Here is a 23,421-nt window from a genome sequence, read left to right as displayed (position 1 = left end):
CTCAGGAATCACTGCAAATAAAATAGCAGTATCATGGTGACATATGGTCCTCTTGTGCAAGAGCTTTCAATTACCTTAAGTTAATTTTAGGAACTGTGGAAATCAGTTCCTCCAAGCCCATTTACAACTACAACTGATATCTGTGGGTCATCAACTGGTCAATCTACTGAACATTTTAACATCCTCAAGTATCTCATGAGTCATTGTTGCTAACTTGATTCCAACAGATCCCTTCAAAATGCCTCAAAACAACAACCCAAACTATATAAGACAATTAACATTGAAGAAGGAAATAGAAGAATACCACTTAATTCAACCTGAATGGAAATAGCAAATAAAAAGAGGCTACATAGCATGGAAACTAGAAGCTATCAACTCAAGTTTAATAGGAGTTCCCAAGTCCAAGAGTTACCATGAAAAATGGAGCTTCATGCATGCTAGTAGCATTTATAAATAGCATGAATTTCTGTTATGAATTAAGATATGAGCTTTCAGCTATTCCTGTTGTCATAATTCTCGGCTATGACAGACATCCCTCTCTAAGCACAATCTCAAATGAACTCTTTATTTGATAAGTTGCCATGGCCATGGTGTTTTGTAACAGCAATAGAAAGATAACTAATACAGAAGATGAGGAAGAGACCTGTTGCTGTGACAGAACTGACCCTACTGTTGTTTGGAGGGGTGTGGCAGACTTTGGGACTTTGGACTAGAAAAGCAATTGAATGTTGGAGTTTAATAGACCCTCTTAGAAGGATCCAGGAAGATAGTGCTGATAACAATTTGTACTGTGAAGCTTCAAATCAAAAAGTTTCAGAGGGCAACAATATTAGCAACTAATCTAGGGACCTTTCTTATGATATATTGGCAAAGAATGTGGCTGCTTTCTGCCTTTGTTCTAAGAACTTGCCCAAGGCTAAATTTAAGCAATGAACTAATTTCTTTGGTGAAGTCTAATTTCTTTAGATTTCAAGAGAAACTAATATTAACTCTGATGTAGGATTACTAGTAATCATACAACACAGAGAATACAGATATGCCCTTAGTACATACCTTTATTCCCAAACAATGAAAATAAAGTTAGCTTGTAGAAGGAAAACACCCATGTTTGAAAGTGATGTCTAATTGAGTGGCAGACAAAATGAGGCATCAGAGAAAGATTTGACAAAATAGGATATGTCTAACTCTCACAAGAATAGAGAGGAACTGTAAGTTACTTAACAGATCAGTGCAGAGAGACAGAGAGAGAGAGAAGGGGAACAGTTTTACTAGGACAGTTTTACAAAGACAGGTCGAAGAGAGAATAAGCTAGACACAAGTAAAGAGAGAACAAACCAGAGAGTGATAAGGAACCAGAGGATTAGAACATATTGCCAGAGTTAGTATGAGGTCAAGCAGAGCAATTCAGGAGAGGCCAAGAGAGAGAAGTCATATTAAACCAGTCAGCTTGGAGAAGAGTTTGAGCCAGCTGAGTTGAACCAGCCAGGAGAGCTCAGAAAGAGCTAGAAAGGGTAAACTTATTAAAGAGTAAGTCTCAGAGGCTGAAAACATTCTAGGCCTAGATAGGATTGTATGGATTCTAGAAGCTTCTTGGACTTGGCTTAGGTTTGCAGCAGAGACAGCAAGACTCAGAGATAACAATTACATCATGCAAATAAAAGATACTTTTACAGTTCTGAGCTATTATATGTTGAAAGTATGTAATTCTCTTCCTCCCTTCCTCCCTCCCTCCCTCCCTTCCTTCCTTCTTTCCTTCCTTCCTTCCTTCCTCCCTCCCTCTATTTTTTTTCTTCTTGGTTGAACCTTTAAGAGTGGAACATCTTTCTAGGCTAGAATTTGATTTTTGATTTCACAATTGGCTGCTATTAAACTGCCTTGAGTCTCAGAAGAGCATTTGGATTTTAAATAATGTTGCGACTGAAAGACTGTCGGCATTTTTCGAGTTGGATCACACTTTCTTTGTATTATGATATGGCCATAAACACACAGGGTTTGGGTTAGAGAGTGAAATGTGATTAAATGAGATGTCCCCCATAGGCTCAGATATCTGAATACTCAGTTTCTAACTGGTGGAACTGTCTGGGTGTGCATAAGAAGTGTGGCCTTGTGGTTGTATTATGCCACTAGGAGAATGCTTTGAGGTTGCAAAGATTAAGTAATTCTCAGTTCACTCTCTCTGTACTTGTGGTTTAACATGTGCTCTCTTAGCTGTTCTTGTTACCATGCTTGACTGCCAAAAACATGACTGAGTTAAAAAGTCAAAAGCAGTGAATATACAGTAGAATATAATGATAAGTTTCAGAAAGAGGAGTTGGAGACTGTCAATTGGTTCCTTAGCAGTGTGATAACAGTGGTAGGGAGATATAAGGGGAGGGAATGTAGGTTATGGAGACCTAGGCTTAATTCTTTTAACAGTTACTAAGTGTTGTGTTTCCTTATTCATAAACAAGATCAATGGTATCTACCTGTAAGGGTATTAGGAAGAATAGGAATAAGGCTCTGGGTACCTTGTTAAAAATAATGGTAGATCACCAAGGACTGATAGAATTATCTCCTTTGTGGGTTTATGATACTACTACTACTGTTCTAAGGTCATTGCCTTGGACTCATCATAGGTGCTTTTATATGTAAGCAAGACTTTATTTTCAACAATGCTGAGTGGTTACTAACTGGAAGCTTTGGGTCTTATTAATGTGTTGAATACTCTTTACTTGTGAACCTGGTTTCTGTTTGTTAGAAGCATGGGGATTTCAAATATTCTTCACAGATATAAGATTTAATGAACTAAATTCACAAGTATAGCATTTTTCTCTAATATTAAGTAACTGTAGAGAGAAAGAAAAGAATGAAAAATAGTAATGAGGGTTATTCTCTAAAGAAAGGAACTTAGGTCCATCTTCCTAGGGTGGTTAATGAATTTACTGTTCTATTACTCCCAGCCCCCCCCCCCCCCAAAAATCTTTGGAGGCTTTCTAAGAGCATATTTAGCTCATTTCTTTTTCCTTTTATAAATATTTGTTGGAAACCATGTGCATGAGAATGTAAGGCTTCAGCCTTCAAGTGTTCTTAGGAGACTGAAGATCATTAGTGAAGACCTGTTTACAGTGCTACATTTTCAGAGAAGTGTACCACCACCAATTTATGGTATCCATTTCTCTTTATATTGCACTTGCACATATGTCTTCTCACCAGAATTGCACATGGAGGAGGGGGCTATTATAGGCATCTCCACAGGTAAATAGGACACCTGAACATCTCAAACATTCAGTCTTGATGACTGTAACTATCATAGAAAGCCAGAGAGTCCAGGGATATCCGGACACTTGTTGCACAGCAATTAAAGCCCTACAGTGTGGCATAAACACGTTTGAGCAGTCTGATTTGTCCTGCCCTTGTGTTAATAAAACCCAGTACAGAATCCTGTTCTGAATATCTTCTTACATACTATGAGCTAAACATAAGAGAAGCACATTTTAATGAAATGCATTTTGATTTAGAGACAATCTTGTAAAAATGTGAGATAGGACTTCTTATTGATTAAAGCATGGGAAGAACAAACTTTGGCATATTATCATTACTAACGACAGGCCCTTCAACAAGGCTGGCTTCTCTGAAAATAAAATGAGAAAGAATTGTTTTGTAATAGAGTCATTATGAAGATTAAGTACTATGGGTATATTTCAGCACTATGTGTGTAACAATAGTAAATGTTGTTTTCTGGTATATAGACACAGATAATGTTTTACATCAAGCATATTAACATGTGACTTTATATGACTATAGCATTGAGAAAAGGTTTCTTTGTGAAGTCACAAATATTGACCATGAACTTTGCTGGGTAAAGTTTAATCTAAATGATATTGCATGGTTCCACATTGCAGAACTTACTATTATATTCCAGAGTCCTAAAACAATTTCCTTGGGGATTTTTAGTCTCAGGATTAGTATCATTTTTGGGTCACTATCAAACCAAAGTGTATGACTAAATTCCATATGACTGGTAAGTTGGAAATGCTTGTAGAATAGTAAAACTAGGGCAGCCTTTTCTCAGTGTGTTAACTGTGTCTTCCTGTTTACCTGGAGTCTCCTGTATGCTCCTCTCTGCATGAGGAGTTTCTGTCCACACCAAGGGTGATGATTTTACTTATTATGCCCCAGGCCCTGTTTGCAATCCAAGCTGGTTGAAGATTGCTTCTTGGTTTCCTTCCCCTGTTTTAAATTTACTTTGCTCTGAAAAACCTTCTGAAACTTGGAGAGATATCAGGATGTACACACTTAAGATGCAGGTCCCAGTGTACAGAGGTTTGGTAGGAACTGGTTCTGAGGTGTCTGAGGACCCTTGATTGTTCAGATGTCCAAGACACCCAGCAAATGTTGACACCAAAGATGTTGATCTAAATAAATTCTCAGAAGGGAATTCCTGTGGATTTATTTTTCTTGTTATTGTTTATTTTTGAGACAGGGGCTTATGTAGCCCAGGGTGGTCTTGAACTAACGAGCTAACTCCTTATTTTTCTGCTTCAGCTCCGAAGTGCTGGACTTATAGGCATGTGCCACCATACCCAGCTATCTTTCTGTAGCTATAAATTTCTCCTTTTCCTGTGATGCTCTGATCTTTTTATTTTTTGTTGTAGAAAGTATTTAATTCTAACCCAGGGTTTCTACCCCACCCTGAGCCATTTAGTTCCCAGATAAGAGACACATAGCCTTTATATTTATAATAAGCCTTAAACAGCACAAGAGCTGGACAGATATTTAACCCTTGATGTTTGTTAGAATCTACTCTCCTATTGATAACCCCGAGTTATTGCTTACTATGCTTCATCTGGGCTGCTCTTAACTCCAATTGGTTAGCCCTCAGGGCCACGTTTTTATGGCTTACCTAGCCACTGCAGCTTCTCCTTCTCCCCCTGTACCTTCTCCTCCTCCACAAGGTCCTCAGTCTTCGAAGATTTTCAACATGGGTTCATTAGTCTTTGAAATGCTTAATCACATTTGATATTAGACAAATATCACTAAAGGGGTTTGTACAGGGGTATGATATAAAGAGTGATTGGATTAAATTAATCTAATTCCTTATTTGGGATAAAATGAGTCGAAACAAAAGAAGAATATGGTTGACTACAACAATTTTAGTAATTTTCAAAAAGTTAAATAGCTTCATTTTGTTCAAAAGAGAACAAAAATCCTCTCTGGCATTAAAGGCTGGCTGACAAGAGACAGATTTCCATGCAAACATCTTGTTGGGAGTTGGGTCTGCCAAAAGGAACAATTTCCTGGAATTTAACAATGCCTTACAAGGTCAGAGAAATACTCAAGGAACCAGCTTGCCTTCCTACCTAGACACCCCAATGGATTTAACAAAATATATGCCCAGCTTTATTTCTATTGGTTTCCAGCCTTTGCCCTGTGTCAGCCCTACTCACCCTCCAAGCTGCTGAGCTGCCTGCCTCCAACTGTGATAAATGCCTAGCCACCTTGTGGGCAGAATGTTCATTCAGTCTCCAGGTGAACCTGCATTTCCCTGATTTGCAGATTGCCTTTATACCTGAGTTAAACTGCTTTTGCTTTGATCTCAACCTTGTTTATGGTTTTCTTGTTTCACAGAAATAAGAAAGACCTGAACCAGGTGCTGTGTGAGTTACATGTTTTTTTCTTTTTTCTTTTTTTTTTTTGGAGCTGGGGACCGAACCCAGGGCCTTGCGCTTGCTAGGCAAGTACTCTACCGCTGAGCTAAATCCCCAACCCCATGAATTACATTTCTTAAGTTCTTTTTTCTGGGAGGGATTGGAAAGGTACTTCTTTAGAATTAATTTAGCTTCTCTCTTCCTTTCTTACAAATAGATCCCATGTCCATGCCTAGATTTACAGTTTGAAAAGCCCAAGTCATGCTATCTGTGTTTTGTGACATCTTGCACATCAACAGTCAGTCTTGAGGGTTTGGTCCCCTGCTGACCAAGGAAGGAGAGTCAATCTAATCTCTAAGGCATTATTCTACCTTGCTAAACCCATAAGATCAATTCCCTTCGCACTTTCCAACAGCTGCAGAAACGGGGTATTATAAAAAGATACAGGACAGAACAATGGTAACCTGTGAATGGTGGATGTTTCTATCCATCCTTATACATGAGCCAATGGAGCAACGGCAACACAAAGCGGATTGTTGGAGCCATGTCTCTGTAGTACCAACCACTAACCTTTTGAACAGGGAAGCAAGAGCAGTGTTTCTTTAATGTGACCAACCCAGCAACCACAGATTTACTTAGGAACTTGTCAGATAGCCTTCACCTGGGACCAACTGCTACAACACTGTGAATGGGCCTCAAAAATCAACATTTAATGCACAATTCTAGTTATTCCAGCTCAAGTTTTGCTAGACAGAGCATGTAGCCAGAGAGAACTCACATGTAGTCCTCTAGGTTTCAGTTAGTTATTATCTTACAGTTATTGCAGTTCTCCTAGGTTTGCAGTTGTGCAATTACTTAATGCACTGTGGCTGAAAAGGCCTCTGAAAATGCTCAAGCTCCAAAAGAAGAAAGGACACAGGGGCTCACGTCCCTTATGAAAAATGTCATTCAGATTTGACTCTAGGTTTTGATTATCATTGTTTCTTTCTCATTAAGACAGCTGGTACTTATGGAAACTGTGTGTCTTGTGCCATACCAATCACTGTGGCATACCAAAAGAGTGATACAACATAGTATTTATTGTCAAGAACCTTATAACTTCACTGAGAATCAGTAAACAACCTGGAAAGAAGCTGTATCAATGTGGGATGCACACAGACATAGATATATATGTACACACACACAGACATATGTGTATATGTGTATATACATACATACAATACACATATATAAATACACAGACAGGGAACTAAATAAAGATGACATTTATGATGAAGATATATCTGGATGAACCCTGTTAAGTGGAAAAGGCAACAGTCCTACATTGCTGAACAGCACAACTCAATCTGGCTGAGCTTCCTCAAGCTCTAAAGGTTTACATTCACTTACTGTTTGGCAAGATCATTTAACACAGAGCCAATTTATTAATGAAGCATTAAATAGCTCAAATAAGTTATTTGAGCTCCACCTTCCACAATCTCTGGTTGGCTGGTTGCTCAAACTCTCTGGTGCTACCAAGCATTGAAAGAGAGTATGCTATTGTATATTGACAGCTTGGGGGAAATGTTAATATTCAAAATCTGAAACCTGGCTTCTGAATATGTGCTGTTTTTGTTCCAGAAGAAAAGGTCATCCAGAGACTGCTGCACCTAAGGATCCATCCCATATACAGCCACGAAACCCAGTCACTATTGCTGATGCCAAGAAGTGCTTGCTGACAGGAGCCAGTTATAGGTGTCTCCTGAGAGGTTCTGCCAGAGCCCTACTGATACAGACGAGAATGGTTGCAGCTAACCATTGGACTGAACAAGGGGACTCCAATAGACGAGTTAGCGAAAAGACTGAAGGAACTGAATGGGTTTGCAACCACATAGAAAGAACAACAATATCAACCAACCAGAGCCCCCCCCCCCCGCCCCAGAGCTCCCAGGGACTAAACCACTAACCAACGAGTACACATGGAAGGACCCATGACTCCAGCTACATATGTAGCAGAGGATGACATTGTCCAGCATTAATAGGAGAAAAAGCCCTTGGTCCTGTGAAGATTCTTTCCCCCAGTATAGGGTAATGGGTAATGCCACAATGTTGAGGTTGGAGTGGGTGGGTGGGTGGGAGTAGGAGCATCCTCATAGAAGCAGGGGGAGGGGAATGGGGTATGGAAGAGTGAGGAAAGGGGATAATATTTGAAATGTAAACACATAAAATATCCAAGAAAAATAAAATTAAAAAATCAACATCACAATTCAAACCATTATAAGTCAGTAATGGTTTGTATTAAATTTAGTACAAATATGGGTTACTCAGAGTGTTTTTTTTCCAGTCTTCTAATATTCCAATTGCTCAAGTATTTTGGTTTTGGACAAAATCTACAAAGGCACAAAGATGTGGAAAATAAGTGCCACTGGAAGGATCCACAGTGTAGTCTACTCTGCCTGTTTTGGTCTTTGTTGCTCGCTCTCAGAAGACTTGGGCTATGGGGTTTGTGACAGTCTTTGAGTTACTCCAATTCAGAGTGCCATGCCATGCCATGCCATTTGAATTTGTACAGGCAAATGGGGTCTACAATTAAGAGACTGTGAAAATGTTAGAACAGGGAAGAAGATAGTTTCTGAAAATTCTGGAGAAATTAACTGTATGGTCATGTAAAATTTATAGTTTATATACAAATGAGGGGTTCTAACTGTTTAGAAATAAACAAAGTTGTGACCATGTTAAGTAGGAACAAATCCATAGGAGGAGCTCCTCACTTTCTAATTCTTAACCAGCTTTGAAATTTGGGGGAAGATATGAATAGATTAGAATTATTCTTTGGATTTGAGGAGAATCGCCAACATCTCTCACACATGTTGAAAATGTGGGCTCTGGTAGCCTCACAAAATCCTGGAATGCAGGGAACAAATCCAGAGGACATCTGACTAGAATGGCTGCATGGAGAGCAGAGGGAGCTCTCCCAGGCACTGCCTCAAAGACCTGTCCTTATCTCTGTCTTATTTAACATTTTCATTAGTGACTGGAGGAAGGGCAGAGAGGGAATGACTACCAATGACTGACAGACTGAGGACGCAACAAGTTCATGATGAGCTGGGAGTGCTGAAATAAGCCAGACAAGACAACATACAATGAAGACTAGTTAGCAACCAATTTTAAAACTCACACACAGAGGTACAGGCACACGCACATATGCGTATGCATACACATTCACATGTGCCTCTATAGAACTCTTAGAGTAGCAGCCTGGCCCACAGTGCAATGCCTTCTGGTTCTGAATAAGGATCCATGGTAGCAGGTTAACAGCAGGATACAGTATAATGACTTACAGATTCTGATAACAGTGAGCAACAGTGAGTCAACAAAATGATGGGGTCAGTCTAACTTAGTGCAATCAATAAAAAAACCAGAGCCTCAAACAAAGGTAGTTCAGGAGCCCCTGTATGTGGGGCAGACAGATCCTATGGGGGATATTTGGGTTCAGTTCTGGATGACATGATTTACTAGAGACAGTGCACAGAATTCCTTCACTTATTCATGATGCCAGATCACCCTGAAATGATTGAAACTAACATCCCTACCATGGTATCAATCCTAATTTCACAAGATAGGTAGAGAATGAGTCCTCAAATTATTAAGTGAACCCTGAAATTAGCATTGGACATTAGGCTGGTCTCTGGTGTGACTGACATCACAAAAGACACAATTGTGGAGGTCTGGGAATATGTAAAACAAAACCAGTCTCTACAGCATTTCATCAAAATACAAATGGGGCACAATTTTCCCTGTGAAGTTAAAGACAGATGGGTTTTGTGCTGCACATCTTCTATCCCAGCACCCAGGAGGCAGAGGCAGAGGCAGAGGCAGAGGCAGAGGCAGAGGCAGAGGCAGAGGCAGAGGCAGAGGCAGAGGCAGAGGCAGAGGCAGAGGCAGAGGCAGAGGCAGAGGCAGAGGCAGAGGCAGAGGCAGAGGCAGAGAGAGAGGCAGAGGCAGAGGCAGAGGCAGAGGCAGAGGCAGAGAGAGAGGCAGAGGCAGAGGCAGAGAGAGAGGCAGAGGCAGAGGCAGAGGCAGAGGCAGAGGCAGAGAGAGAGGCAGAGGCAGAGGCAGAGAGAGAGGCAGAGGCAGAGGCAGAGGCAGAGGCAGAGGCAGAGGCAGAGGCAGAGGCAGAGAGGCAGAGGCAGAGGCAGAGGCAGAGAGGCAGAGGCAGAGAGGCAGAGAGGCAGAGGCAGAGGCAGAGAGGCAGAGGCAGAGGCAGAGGCAGAGGCAGAGAGGCAGAGAGGCAGAGAGGCAGAGGCAGAGGCAGAGAGGCAGAGGCAGAGGCAGAGAGGCAGAGGCAGAGGCAGAGAGGCAGAGGCAGAGAGGCAGAGAGGCAGAGAGGCAGAGAGGCAGAGGCAGAGGCAGAGGCAGAGGCAGAGGCAGAGAGGCAGAGGCAGAGGCAGAGAAGCAGAGGCAGGCAGATCTCAGAAAGTTCAAGGGTAGCCTGATAAACATATTGAGTTTCAGGATAGCAGAGCTATATAGTGATTGATACCTTGTCTTAAACAAAACAAAACAAAACAAAAACAAATCAGTACAATAGCAAACTGCCAACAATCAAAACCTTAAAACCAAAACCAAACCAAAATAAAAATACCCAAATTAAAATGTAAACCAACCAACCAGCCAAACAAAGAAACAGTACTCCAAGAAAAATGACCTTTGGTGATATAAGCCTTCTGGGGTCTTTCAAGAAGACAGTGAATAAATATGAAGTCACTAGGTGACCTTAATCCAACAAGTTTGAGGATCATAAGAAAATAAAATACGAACAGACAAGACAGAAAAGTGGCCTTCTACAACTCAGAGAGAAGCTGGGAACACATTTTTCCCTCATGGTCAGTCTCTCAGAACCAACTCTACTAGCACCTCAGCCCTGGATTCTGCCTCCCACCCTGTGGGGAGTAATTTCTCTGGATTTAGACACCTAGTCTGAAATGTTTCGGTACCATTGTCCTAGCAAATGCATGCAGGGGTGAGGATGATGGCTGTCTCCAGCCCTAGCATTCTGCCATGGGTACAGGGCCTTGGTTCTTCTCCCAACATGGCAATTTCTCTCTGAGACACTTAGCATTTGGAAACGCCTTCCAAAATCCCTGGTTCTCCTCTCCAGCAATCCATTATCTCTGATCTTTGGCCATCCTGGCATATCCCCTATTAGTTGGAATGTCCCGTTTGCACATTTAACTGAATTCTGGCCTCTGCATTATTTGTTGTTTAATTCACTGTTTAGTTGTGCCATAGAGACACTTTAAAGTTTTATAGCCTGTGCTTCTTATGACATTTTGATGAAGGATGGCATTGCACACTGGCCTTTAAGAATATTATGTGTGCCTGCGTTGCTCATTACTGAGCAGTTGCAGGTCTGGTTCTTGCCAGTGTGGTTGGCCTTTGGGCAGGGATGCTAGACTTGGCTACGTAGTCTGAAGCAGTCCAGCTTTGAAGGGCTTCTGCAAAGGCAGGCCATGGTTGCTGGGGAAATTTTGTCTCCTGGCTGCCAGGATAAAAGGCCCCAGCTGTCTGGCAACAGAAGGCATGCCCAGAAGGAAGCTGCCTCCTGCAAGTAGATCCTGCTAAGTTAATCAAGCTTGCTGCCCTGTCTTCCTTGCTGTGAATTTTCTAAGCTTTTCCTGCCATAGTGGCCTGGAGAACAGCAGAGGAACTGAGTGAGGACCTGCAGACAGGTACTATGCGAACTCAGGACAATGAAACCTCAGCATAGCTTGCCTTTATGCAACTGCCAGCTTGTGTAGTCAATTCCCAAGACTTTTAGAGTTCAGTTTTCAATGATGCATGAAGCCCATACCAAACTTGAAAAATTCTAGTCCCTCATTATCTATTTAGTGCTAGTTCTCTGCTGGGCCCCAGTTGGGAAACTGACATATTTCTACTTATTGTTTGTATGTCTCAGAGTCTTCACGTGGTATCAAATGTTGTAGACACAAATTAGGGATCAGTGTGTATTAATTTTTTTATTTTCTTTTTAGGTAGATCCAAATGGATCTCTATCAAGGTGTTGGTTGACAAGTTTATTTAAGAAGATGGAGAAATTTGTGAAATTAGCATTGAAGGTGAATGCATCACCCCCTGGCCGGCCATCCCAGAAAAGCTGGGGAGGAGACTAACAGGATCTCACTCTCAAGGCCAAGAAGCTCCACGGGGGACTGGCCCGGACCTAAAGCGCTTACTAGAAATCTGTTAGCACGTATACTTTTACAAGTCTGGACTTAACAAGGGAGATGTGAATGCCACCCTTGCCTTTTAGACTAGTCTGTGACTGTGCTCAGGCAACAACAACTGCTTTCTTACTCTCGGATTTGAGTAACCATGAGACAGCAGCTCAGTTTAAAGCAAAGCCATACAGTTGTTTCTTCACTCTGCAGGCTCATCCCCCAAGTCCACTGTTAGTTCAAAATAAATGTTTTTGGAACTCCATTTCATCCACCTAACTTACTCAACAGCACAAATCGGCTATGTAGCAGCTGCAAAGAGTAGGATGGTCACCGCTGTGAGCACATAGCTGCCAGGAGCATGTCTTGACAGGATTGGCTATGGTCTCTAGTGTTGGCTGTGGTATCTCACTGCTGATGGATGGCTTAGTTGAATGGATATTTTAGTTTAGGTGGGTGGATTCGTCACTTTTCTATTGATGGGAAGAGATATCATGACCAGGGGAACATAAAAGAGAGGCTAGTTGGTGGCTCATGGTTCTAAAGTCCATGACTATAAAATGTTGGAGAATCTGTTAAGTACAAAGGTAGGCATGGCTCTGAAGGAGTAGCTGAGAGCTTACATCCGATTCACAGGCAGGAGGCAGAGAAGGACGTAACCGGGAATGGTGTGGGTTTTTGAAATCTCAAAGCCCACCTCCGGGTGACATGCCACCTCCATCACAGCTATACTAAACAGTTCCATCAACTGGGGACCAAGTATTCAAATATATGAGCATATGGGGAGGTCTCCTTAGTGATGGCTGAGGTCTCCTTAGTGATGGCTGTGGTCTCCTTAGTGATGGCTGAGGGCTTACTTGACAAACTGTCTGCCTTCCTTCAAGTATGCTGGAGTCAGTCAGGAAAAGTGTTTTTTTTTTTTTAGTCTAGGAGTGCGTACACATGTGCACACGTGTGTGTGTGTGTGTGTGTGTGTATGTGTGTGTGCTCGCGCGCGTGTGTCTGAGAAAGAATCTACTATGAAAATATAATTAAGCATGAATACTGGAGAATGCACTTTAAATAAGGTTTCTATCATAGATTTTATACTAGTTACTGACATTCTTAATTTATATTCAATTTAACTCTTTCATAGGCAAAAACATACATAGGCTTTCTTTCAAATATAATTTAAAATCAAGGCTTCTGAAGCTGTAACTGTTGTTCTGGTACTCTTAGATTTCAGAGCATGTTAGGGTTAAATTTCCTGTGGCCTTCAATAAATTCAATCAGGTGAGCTTTCATTAACTAGTTAAGTTAATTGATTAATTCACTGGTTCTTCATTCATTCATTCATTTATTCATTCATTTGTTCATTACCTCATTCAGTTTTGGCAGTGATGGAGCAGACAATGAAGAAATAGCAGTGAACAAAAGCAGGCATAGGACATCTTATCTTAGAGTTCTAAGTAGATGGGGAGGGAAAAATATGAGCTCCAAAGTCATCCATGCAGATTTGAAGTATTTGGAGTGGACCCGACTTTGGAGTGAGACTCTGTGGTGAGGAAGATGTAGACTCCCAACAGGAGGAATAAAGTTTGTAAATATCCTGTAGTGGGGACTTCTGGGAAGCTGTGGAGGAGGACTAGAGGGCCGTTTATGGACTGCAGCTGCAGGGTCAGAATATTCATTTTAAGACATTACCTATATTTGCACTTTAAGGAGTAGATTGTATTGGGGGAAAGGAAGTGGAGAAAAAATGGTGGTTTATTTAAATGCTATAAGTGGAAAATATGTGTCTTCTGAATACATTTATGAGTATGACATGCTATCTTGCTTTCAAGGAACACTTAAAAGCTGTTATTAGTTAAAACAGAGGATATATTTATTAATTTTAGAGTTCTCATAATTCATGAAGATCAAAGAGCTTTATGTTTTTCTTGTGCTTCATGAATATTAAAGGTTAAATGAACAGCTTTAATCTATGTGATAAAACTGATCTCCATTACTAAACAGAAAATTGTAAGCACAACTTTCAACTTCCTTAAGCCTGCACTGTCTTGTTTCTATTAAGCTATGTTAGTAAGTGGGTTTACACTGAGGTGTGAGGGGGTATTAGTGTTGTCATCTTCTAGTTAATCCCAATTAAAATGTGAAGGGCTAGTGATGGTGAGATGCAATTTTGTAAGGCAAGGACCAGGATCCCCCCCTTTTTTTCTCTTTTTAAATGATAGATTGAATTTTTAACTCTTTTTTTTTTTATTAACTTGAATATTTCTTATATACATTTCGGGTGTTATTCCCTTTCCCGGTTTCCGAGCAAACATCCCCCTCCCCCCTCCCTTTTCTTATCGGTGTTCCCCTCCCCATCCTCCCCCCATTGCCGCCCTTCCCCCAACAATCTAGTTCACTGGGGGTTCAGTCTTAGCAGGACCCAGGGCTTCCCCTTCCACTGGTGCTCTTACTAGGATATTCATTGCTACCTATGAGGTCAGAGTCCAGGGTCGATCTGCATTCTTCTACATGTTGACCTCCAGTTGAACCAGCACCATTTGCTGAAAATGCTATCTTTTTTCCATTTGATGGTTTTGGCTCCTTTGTCAAAAATCAAGTGCCCATAGGTGTGTGGGTTCATTTCTGGGTCTTCAATTCTGTTCCATTGGTCTATCTGTCTGTCTCTGTACCAATACCATGCAGTTTTTATCACTATTGCTCTGTAATACTGCTTGAGTTCAGGGATAGTGATTCCCCCTGAAGTCCTTTTATTGTTGAGGATAGTTTTAGCTCCAGGATCCCTTTTTAATAACCTTTATGTATTCCAGTGCCCAAAAATACTGATGATAGAGAACAGTTTAGTTAATTCATACAAGTTTCTTTGTATTGAAAAATATGTTTAATAATGTGTTACAAGGAGGTGTCCAGTGGATGAATTTTAGATAACTTAGAATGGAGGATTTTTCTCATGCATGTCATGAGACAACAGAGTTTCATTCTTATAGTAGATAAAAAGAAAGTGTATTCCTTGAAGTAAAACAGATGGAACTGGAGATCATAATGTTAAGTGAAACAAGCCAAACTCACAAAGCTTCACATTTCCATCCATTTTACATGGGCAAGAATGGCTGATTTTCTCCCATATGTGGAAGGGGTCAAGATAGAAGAGGGAAAAGTAATGTGGTTTCTCTTTCCTTTCCTTATCTGAACTCTTTTTAATGTAATTTCTTTTGAAACATGTTTACCAAGCACACTTACCCTCATATTCATAGACTTGGAATTTGGAGATTCAACCAATCAAGCTCCAGCATATACTGTGTCCCACAAGATAAAGAGTTTCTCTATGTAGTCCTGGTTGCTCTGGAACTTGCTCTCTAGACCAGGCTGGCCTAGGACTTAGAGATCCTGCTTTTGCCCTCCAAATGGTGGGATTAAAGGTGTGCACCACCCTGCCGGGGTCATATACTTCTTCATGTATCTTTATTGTTCACAGACATTTTTTTCTTGTCACTACATCATTTTACATGTGGAATGGGCAGATGTAAAATTTTCCATGGACCCATGGGGTTTGCTATTTACTAAGGGGTAACTTTGCTATTATTAGGAGAAATTTTATTCAGTATATCTTGTTAACAATTTGGCTTGAAAAGCCTACTTTCATCAGTTTCGCTAGCAATATTGGTTCAGAGTAAAAACCAAGATAGACAACGGCTTTGTGATTACGGGTTTCCAGAGGGACATTTGGTTTTTTCCAACAACGCGATCCTTGATTCCTGTCTAAATACATGCCCTGTTTTATTCCTGTTACCAATCTACTTAGCCTGTGCTAGCTTTACATATTCAATCAATTCTGTTAGCAAATGTCTCCTAGTTTCTTTTTTTTTTTTCAGAGCTGGGGACCGAACCCAGGGCCTTGTGCTTGCTAGGCAAGCGCTCTACCATTGAGCCAAATCCCCAACCCTTGTCTCCTAGTTTCAATACCCATATTTAGCTTATCATTTGTTTATACTTCTCCCTTTTCTTTTCAAATTCTTTGTTCCATTCTTTCACAGGCTACACTGATCATTCCTTTTATACCTTTCCTTCTCACTCAGGCAGTGGTCTCTGCTTTCCTGCTTCTCAGGTTTTCCCAGAGGCAGTACAATTCCTCCTACTCCATAGGAGAGTGGTGAAAGGGCCAAAGTCATTTGTTGTAGAGGAAAAGAATCAGAATTTAAGATGAAACTGTAACTAAGTATCTGGTTTTTAGTTGGAGATGTTAATTCAGTCTTGAGATGCTTCAGATATAACCCCACATTTTGATTTTTATAAATAATTAACCCAAGAACTTGTCCTCAACTCTCCCTCATTACCACAGTAACATCCATGGCCCACTGGGTCTTCAAAGGAAGAGGGCCCATTTACCTCACCTAAGGGCAGTGGGCAGAATGCTGAAATCCAGAAGAAGAGGCAGAAGAAGGAAGGGAAGCTAAAGAAAATGCTGGACAACAAAAAGGAGTAAAGAAAGAAACCAAATTCAAGGGAAGTAGCCAACAGGCCCCAGGTGGCCTTATTATATGAATAGACTGCAGATAACTACATCTTTGTACCACAGTGCTTCATAAATTCTGTCATCTTGTTATGCTTGTCAGAAAAGCACACTGACCTCACTTCCTCCATTAACAAGCTTGCCCTATTTTGAGAGAAGATTCTTTATGAACACAGTGCCCAGGAACATAAACAACTTGTCAGCTTTGTAATTCTGGGAGGAATGAACTTCATGCCAAGCAGAAGAAGGACAACACCTTCGAAGACAGCTGACCAATGAAGGCTAAATCTGAGAGACGTGGCCAGAGTAACAAGTGAGAAAGGGTGGTCACAACTCCTAGGTTTGTGATGTGATTCAAAGCCAAGTGAAGCTGCTCACTGAGTAAGGTGACAGAGGATTCTTGCTTTGCACACAGTGGTCAGGGTTGTTTTTATTTTCCTGGATGCCCCCTTCCATCGGAAGACAGAAGCTACCAGATCATTTGATTAAGTTTGCAAATATTCTACAAAATCAGTTAATTTGAATATAGCCAACCTTGAGGTATACATTTATGTATGTATGTATGTATGCATGTATGCATAAATGATTAATTGATTGATTGATTTATCTATCTATTTATTTATTTATGAGGGCTATCACAAAGCCCCATACATCCCTAATATGCAAACCTGACTCTCTTGGTTTAGATTAGATAAAGAAAATAGCTTTGTACTCCCAGTGTTCTGGTATGGATTGAATGGTCAGAAATTGCCTTCTATTTCTGACACTGAGTTTTTGCTGTGGTCTCCAGTATAGCCATGAAAAAGAATCTTGACTCTATAAAGCCAAGAAAAACTCCCCTCGGTCAACTTATGCATAAGGCGAGCACCATAAAGTTGTAGTTGCTGACTAGCTAGTGTTTTAGTGTCTCAAGACAAACTGCATCAAATTACATAGAGAAACAAAACATCAGGAATGCCAAGGAGACCTTATCTCTTATTCCTACGGTGTTTCCTCTTGCTCCCTAGCCAGCTGCTTTCCACTCCTGTAGATTTACACTTTCTCAGTGGACACAAAGGTGGGCCAAGCACAAGCTCTTTAGTGCATTCCTTGAACAGATAATGAAAACAGCTCATGGCCCGCACTCCCTTTCTTGTTGTAATGATGACTTGGAAACCTTTTCACTATGTACACTGTAATCAGAACTCGTGGACAGGCAATGGAGTCATCAAAATTCATTGGATGCATTTTGGGGTATGTGGAGGTGGGAGGCAAGTGGGAAGGTGGGCTCAGCGCTCACCTTTGCTTTTCTGGGTTTCACTGAGCCCAGCCGCGGTGGAAGGTGTGTGGAGGGTCATCAGTTATTTCCAGTTGCTATTTTGGTCGGCCACATAAAAAATATTCCTGACAATCCTGAATTGCATGTATAAACCATTTTATGGCTCTTGGTCCTCTTGCTGCTCTATCCTCTCTCAGTTTTTTTTCCCATTCTGAGTACCCCATATTTCCTCCCCTCTGCTATCTCCAACATAAACATTTATCTTCTTGGACCATGTATTCAAAAAAAAAAGGTAAAGGGAATAGTAAAAATACAGAGTCAAATGTGAGTGGCAGCCCCATAATTCTTTATGAAGTAGCAGGTAAGATTGATTGTCAAGGGTCAAAAGGCTAGGTCAAACTCCACTCATTCGTCAGCTGAATGTCATTTTTGTTTTCCTTGTCACCAGATAGCTTTAAAAAAATTGCAACTCCTTCCTCATTATCTGGGACTTGGCTCCTTTTCTGCCACCCAGTATTAATGAAACTGTGCTTCAAGCCTGGCCCTCATCTTCTGAGGTTCTCCTTCATGTACTGCCTTTCTTTCCTGAGCACCACAGAGAAAGCACCATTTCAAAGGCCATTTTCTCCCGCAGCCACACTGGAAAATTGCCACTACAGTGAGGATGATTTGAAACACACACGAGGTATAAACGTTTTGGATGAGCAAAAATGCAATTAAGTCACAGCAGGTGTAAAGCTTGCTTTCCAGTGTAATTGGATAGTAGCAATATCTTTGCATCTCATAAAGGAAAAACAGAATGAGGTATATAATAATATCTGGACACCACTGAAAATAGTGTGTCATAAAGAAAAAAGATCCACTCTGTAATTACAGCGAATCACAACAACATTAAGTAAAATCTAAAACAAAGTATTGGTCTTGTTTGGTATCAACATGACACTCATGGCAGGTCAAATATAGGTCAACACTGTCATGTAATTTCACCTCTAAAAGCATCACATAATTAGCTAATATATCATCATATTAGCCTGGGTTTGTTTTTAATGTGTTGGCCATTTGTTTGTTTGAGATAGGGTCTTTCTATGTAGCCCTGGACGTCCTCAATCTCACTATGTAGACCAGGTTGGCTTTGAACTCACAGAGATCTGATTGGTTCTGACTCCTGAATATTGGAATTAAAGTCAAGTACTACTAGGCCTGGCTTATGTTTCATTATTTTACAGAGAAAAAAATGATAATTAACTAAGTGCTAATTCGTTTCTGACTTGTTTTGATCGTAGATCTGCCAAGTGCTCTAAGTTATAGGCGAACAGGTGCAAAACATAAAATATAGGTTTATATCTACAGCTAGAGAGCACCAAGATTTTAAAGAAGAATGATCAGTTTCTTATTTTATAGCCCCATGCTGTTTTTTCTATCCTATTTCTCTAAATATTGTTAGAACAGAGAAATAACCCAAAGCAAATTCATAAGTCTATATCATTGGTGACATTATTTGGATGAATTATGTAATCCTAAGTATTTGGGGTTTTCGTTAGACCATCTCTTCTTCTTTATTGGCAACTATATGATGTGCTGAAGTCTGTAAGGGCCAGTGAACACAAACTACAGTCATTAAAGGAGAGAGTATGTCTGAGATTGCAGAGAGTGGTGCACTTATTTGTAAAATCAACTTATAAATTCCTTCTATGGAAGAAATAATCATCATATAAGAAGTAAAATCCTTTCAAAAATTAGAGACTTATTTCAGCTTACCAAGAATTGATAATTAGCTTTGAGTGTATCATGACTTGATTCCTTTAGAGGTTTGTCTTTTTTAAAAATACCATACATTCAGCCCAGCATAGTGGTGCATGTCTTTAATCCCAGCAGTTGTAGGGCAGAGGCAGGTGGATCTTTGTGACTTTGAGGCCAGCATCTTCAATTATAGCAGGTTCCAGGGCAGCCAGGGCTACACAGAAAAATACTGTCTCAACAAAACCAAACAAAACACCACACATTCACATGTTCACCAGGTTCAGCTTGAGGCCTTTGAGCAAAGGAGATATGATATAACCATACTGAGACTGTGGAATACAAGGGTCAGAAGCTCAGAGGACAAATTCCCACAGAGATTGGCTTGGTGTGCAGACTTAAATTCAGAAGCCAGAAGCTTTTAATTTTCTCAGGTAAGAGCCAATAGGTAACTACATGAATCTTAGGGAAGAGAGTTGGATTCTGAGGGTAGAAGTGTCACCCTGGGGATAAACATTGTGAAGAGCAATATAGGTAGCTGTCCAGTGAGGAGACGCACACCTATGAATGAAGAGGTTGACCCAATGATCATGAAGGGTATTTGAAGTGCTGAAAACTTGTGTAAGGCAAGCTGTGTTGAACTTGTTGAAGCATTACACTAAGAATTCTTTACTACCATGAATGCCCAGCTGCGGATGAATTATTTACATCAGTCTTTCCAGACTCAGAGAACATTTTGGAAGAGGGGTTGGAAAGAATGTAAGAGTGGACAGGTGACAAAGAGCGCTGTGAAATGCTGACATCCAGACATGGCAGCATTGCACACATCAGTGCATAGCGACTGTGGCTTCCTGCGTATGATCAAGTCAGTTAAACTTCCAGCATGGATGGGGAAGGAGGCTCAAGGTCCCACCCCTAGCGGAGGAGTTGTTGACACTGATAGCTGTCGAGGGGGAGAGTTACCCTCCTTTCGGGATATGGATGCTGGTCATGTCTCAGAGGTTGGCCACACACTCAAGAACTTATGGATGGTATGAGTGGACTCAAGATTGTTAACAACCACATCAAGGGAGGGCATGAAGTTGGGAGATGGTGGGGAGGATTAGGGAGGGTTGGGAGGTTGTGATAGATGGATATGATAAAAATTTCATTGTATAAGTGTATAAAGCTTTCAAACAAAAATATTTTAAAAGATGTGTTTTTCAAGTTGCATTTTTTCTGACTTGCGATTTTGTTTTATTTCATAATTCCTGATAAGAAGCAATGGCTTTAAATACTGTTGCTCTGAGTTCTATGCTTGGTCATTATAAGCATCACTGGGACATCCTGGGGATGGGGCTTGAGGCCAAGTTCAAACCTGTATAGTGACCAGCACCACTGCTCACACTGCTCTTAGCAAATGGAAAAGGAACTGTCCAGATGGATGACTAACAAGTCTGGTGGGGATTGTTTTAACCATAGGCAACAGTGGAAGGAACCATTTATCACTGTAGATAACCTGGACTCCATTCTATGAGGCAAAGGTTATTTGTTCTAATGGACCCTGGAAAACAAGTTTGAAGTGTAAATTCAGATTCCCAACAGGAGCTGTCAAATACCGAGTATATACATTTTCTCTTAAAAAGATGTCTTAGTTGCCAATATGGAGAGTAGACTAGAAGAGCTGCTATACCCTTGAGGAGACTCTGTTCTAGCTGGAATTCATCTGCTCACTATCTTGGCACCAGGTCAACTTTTCAGTTTATAATCAGTGGAAATATTTTTCCTGTGGCATGTGTACTGGCATTAATCCAAGTTTTTCAGATTTTATAGAGGTATAACTCTGTTTTGTTTGATCTACACGTAGAACTTATTTTCTGAAAATTATTAACTGCAATCTTTCACATACATATTAATCAAGAGCTTATCTCCCGGCATTGGCAACTTTTGAATCCGAAGCCCTCCTGTCTCCAGCCTCCCAAACTTCCATTCTACTGTGGCTGACAGTCATTTAAGAACAGCAAGATCGTCACTACAGCCTGCAGTCCCCTTCCTTCTATAGTGGCTGCTCCCTTCAGCCAGCTCTGTGATAGGTATCACTGGAAGTTCTGCTTTGCCACAGATCTTACTATACCTGAAATCCAAACACTGGCCACATGTACATGTGCTCCCTGCTCCCCTGGGAAACAGCAATGCTGCTGGCTTCAAATAAGTGAAGATTGTCCAAAGATAGCTTTGGCTTATGACACCTGGAATAGTATTTGGAAGCGGGAAGAAGTCAGGATTGGGACTTTAAAAGGATAAAGAAGGAAAGTTCTGTCCTGGGAGTCACTGGGTACCTTGTACGGGGCTATACAGGTAGAGACTGAGCAAGCAGAAAGAGCCAAAGCAGATGGGGGCTTGCACAAGATGGCCTTGTAGACTACTAGCATAACCTGGGCTTGTTGACTACCTGTGGGGGGAAAATGACTTCCTCTGGTCATGGGCATTACAAGACGATCACTATCATGGGACAGAGTTTCTGTGGTTACCTAGAGAGTGATTAGCAAACAATAGAGTGGTGGCTACATCTATGGAAGGGAGCTGTTAACACTCCCAAGTACACAGATGGGCCTGGGTTTTGGACTCTCACCTGAGATTCTAGCTATTACTTTCTCCTGTCTCCCAGCTGCATGAGGTCTTCTAGGGAAGTGCTAATGCTAATCATAGCAGAAGGCCAACTGAAAGTGGGTTCCAACAGTGCAGCCTTAGTGAACTGTTATGCATGCTGCTGTGGTACTTATCCTCGATGAGTTGCTTTTGGGTCACACATGCTCCTGTAAGCAAGCCCAATAAACTCATTTATTGATGAAGTTAGACCTAGAATAGTTTCTTTTGCCACTAGTTGGTACTTTATGTGGCATGAAGACTTTTTCATTCTCTTTAAGAAAAGCAAAACACCAACACTGCTAGAAAATCTTCTTATACCAAGAACCATAACTTGAAGCTTTTGATGTTGATAGCATGAGCAGGATACCCTGATTCAGTTCTTTTCTCATCATGTGGTCATTAAAGAATGGGTTAGATTTGCTAACCACAGTCATTGCAGGAAGTGTAGAGTGTAGAGTTTATGACATCTGCCTTGGTTATGGGATTGTGTAGTACTGAACCATGAGGCTGTTTATCTGCAGTAGTGTGAGTATATGGGTCCAGCTTGTCCTTTAAGAATTCACATGCCATCTTGGTCACCACACTCGCTTCCCGGGTGCTGGAATTATGTGAATGTAAGGATATGTACCATGGTTTTTAAGTCAGTAAATAGTGAAGAAGGTACAAATCAATATTTTCCTGCTACTTGTGCACTATGTTCCATGTTTATTATTATGTCATTATTTTATTATTATTATAGTGAGTACTTGAAAGCTCAGAAGGATGAAATTATTTGCCTGATATCATACAGGCAGAACTGAGCTTTGAACTCATGACATCTTATTGCCTCTGAGTATAAGTAGTTTAGTGAATTGTTAACATTATCTCTCACAATTTAAAACACTGGTTGCTGCTGAAAGATTAAAAATTAAAACAATTAAAAAGAAGAGATATTTTGAAGCTAATCTAGATTTTTAATCACTGTTTAAAATGTGTCCGATTTTTCTCTTATTTAGGCAAATTGTGGGGGCTGCTCTGAGTAAAGCCCTGTTTCTTCTACTCATTGCAGAATATTGACTCCAGGTTTCCTAATTGGCCATCTCTCTGATAACAGGTTTATGCAGGTACAAGTAATACTCACTGGTGACGGAGCGCTCTAATGATCCCCTGCTATATACGGAACCCTAAACTCTTCATGTCTCAGATCTTGTGCCCACAGTTAACCTGGGGATTTTGAGAAAAACAAGGTTCTAAACAAATATATCTAAGCTTTGAGATTCTCCGTCTTCAATCTGCTTCAAAATGATCCTGGAGCATCAGGGCTCCTCTGAACCAAAGTAGGACAATAGGTAAAATTCAGAAACTCAAATGATGGGTTCAAGATCCTTCTCCCTTCCCCCTTCCTCTCTCTCTCTCTCTCTCTCTCTCTCTCTCTCTCTCTCTCTCTCTTTCTCTCTCTCTCTCTCACACACACACACACACACACACACACAC

At 40.8% G+C, this 23,421-nt stretch overlaps 1 protein-coding gene across 2 annotated transcripts in view; it reads right to left on the bottom strand.

The window, feature by feature from the left end:
• Window positions 1-23,421, bottom strand: part of Pou6f2 (POU class 6 homeobox 2) — a 450,333-nt gene that overhangs the window by 215,244 nt on the left and 211,668 nt on the right.

The sequence above is a fragment of the Rattus norvegicus genome, chromosome 17 (genome assembly GCF_021556685.1).
Source record: "Rattus norvegicus strain SHRSP/BbbUtx chromosome 17, alternate assembly SHRSP_T2T, whole genome shotgun sequence".
In the NCBI taxonomy this organism is placed as follows: domain Eukaryota; kingdom Metazoa; phylum Chordata; class Mammalia; order Rodentia; family Muridae; genus Rattus; species Rattus norvegicus.
Note: the sequence above shows the minus strand (reverse complement) of the source record. Positions and strands in the feature narration are given on the sequence as shown.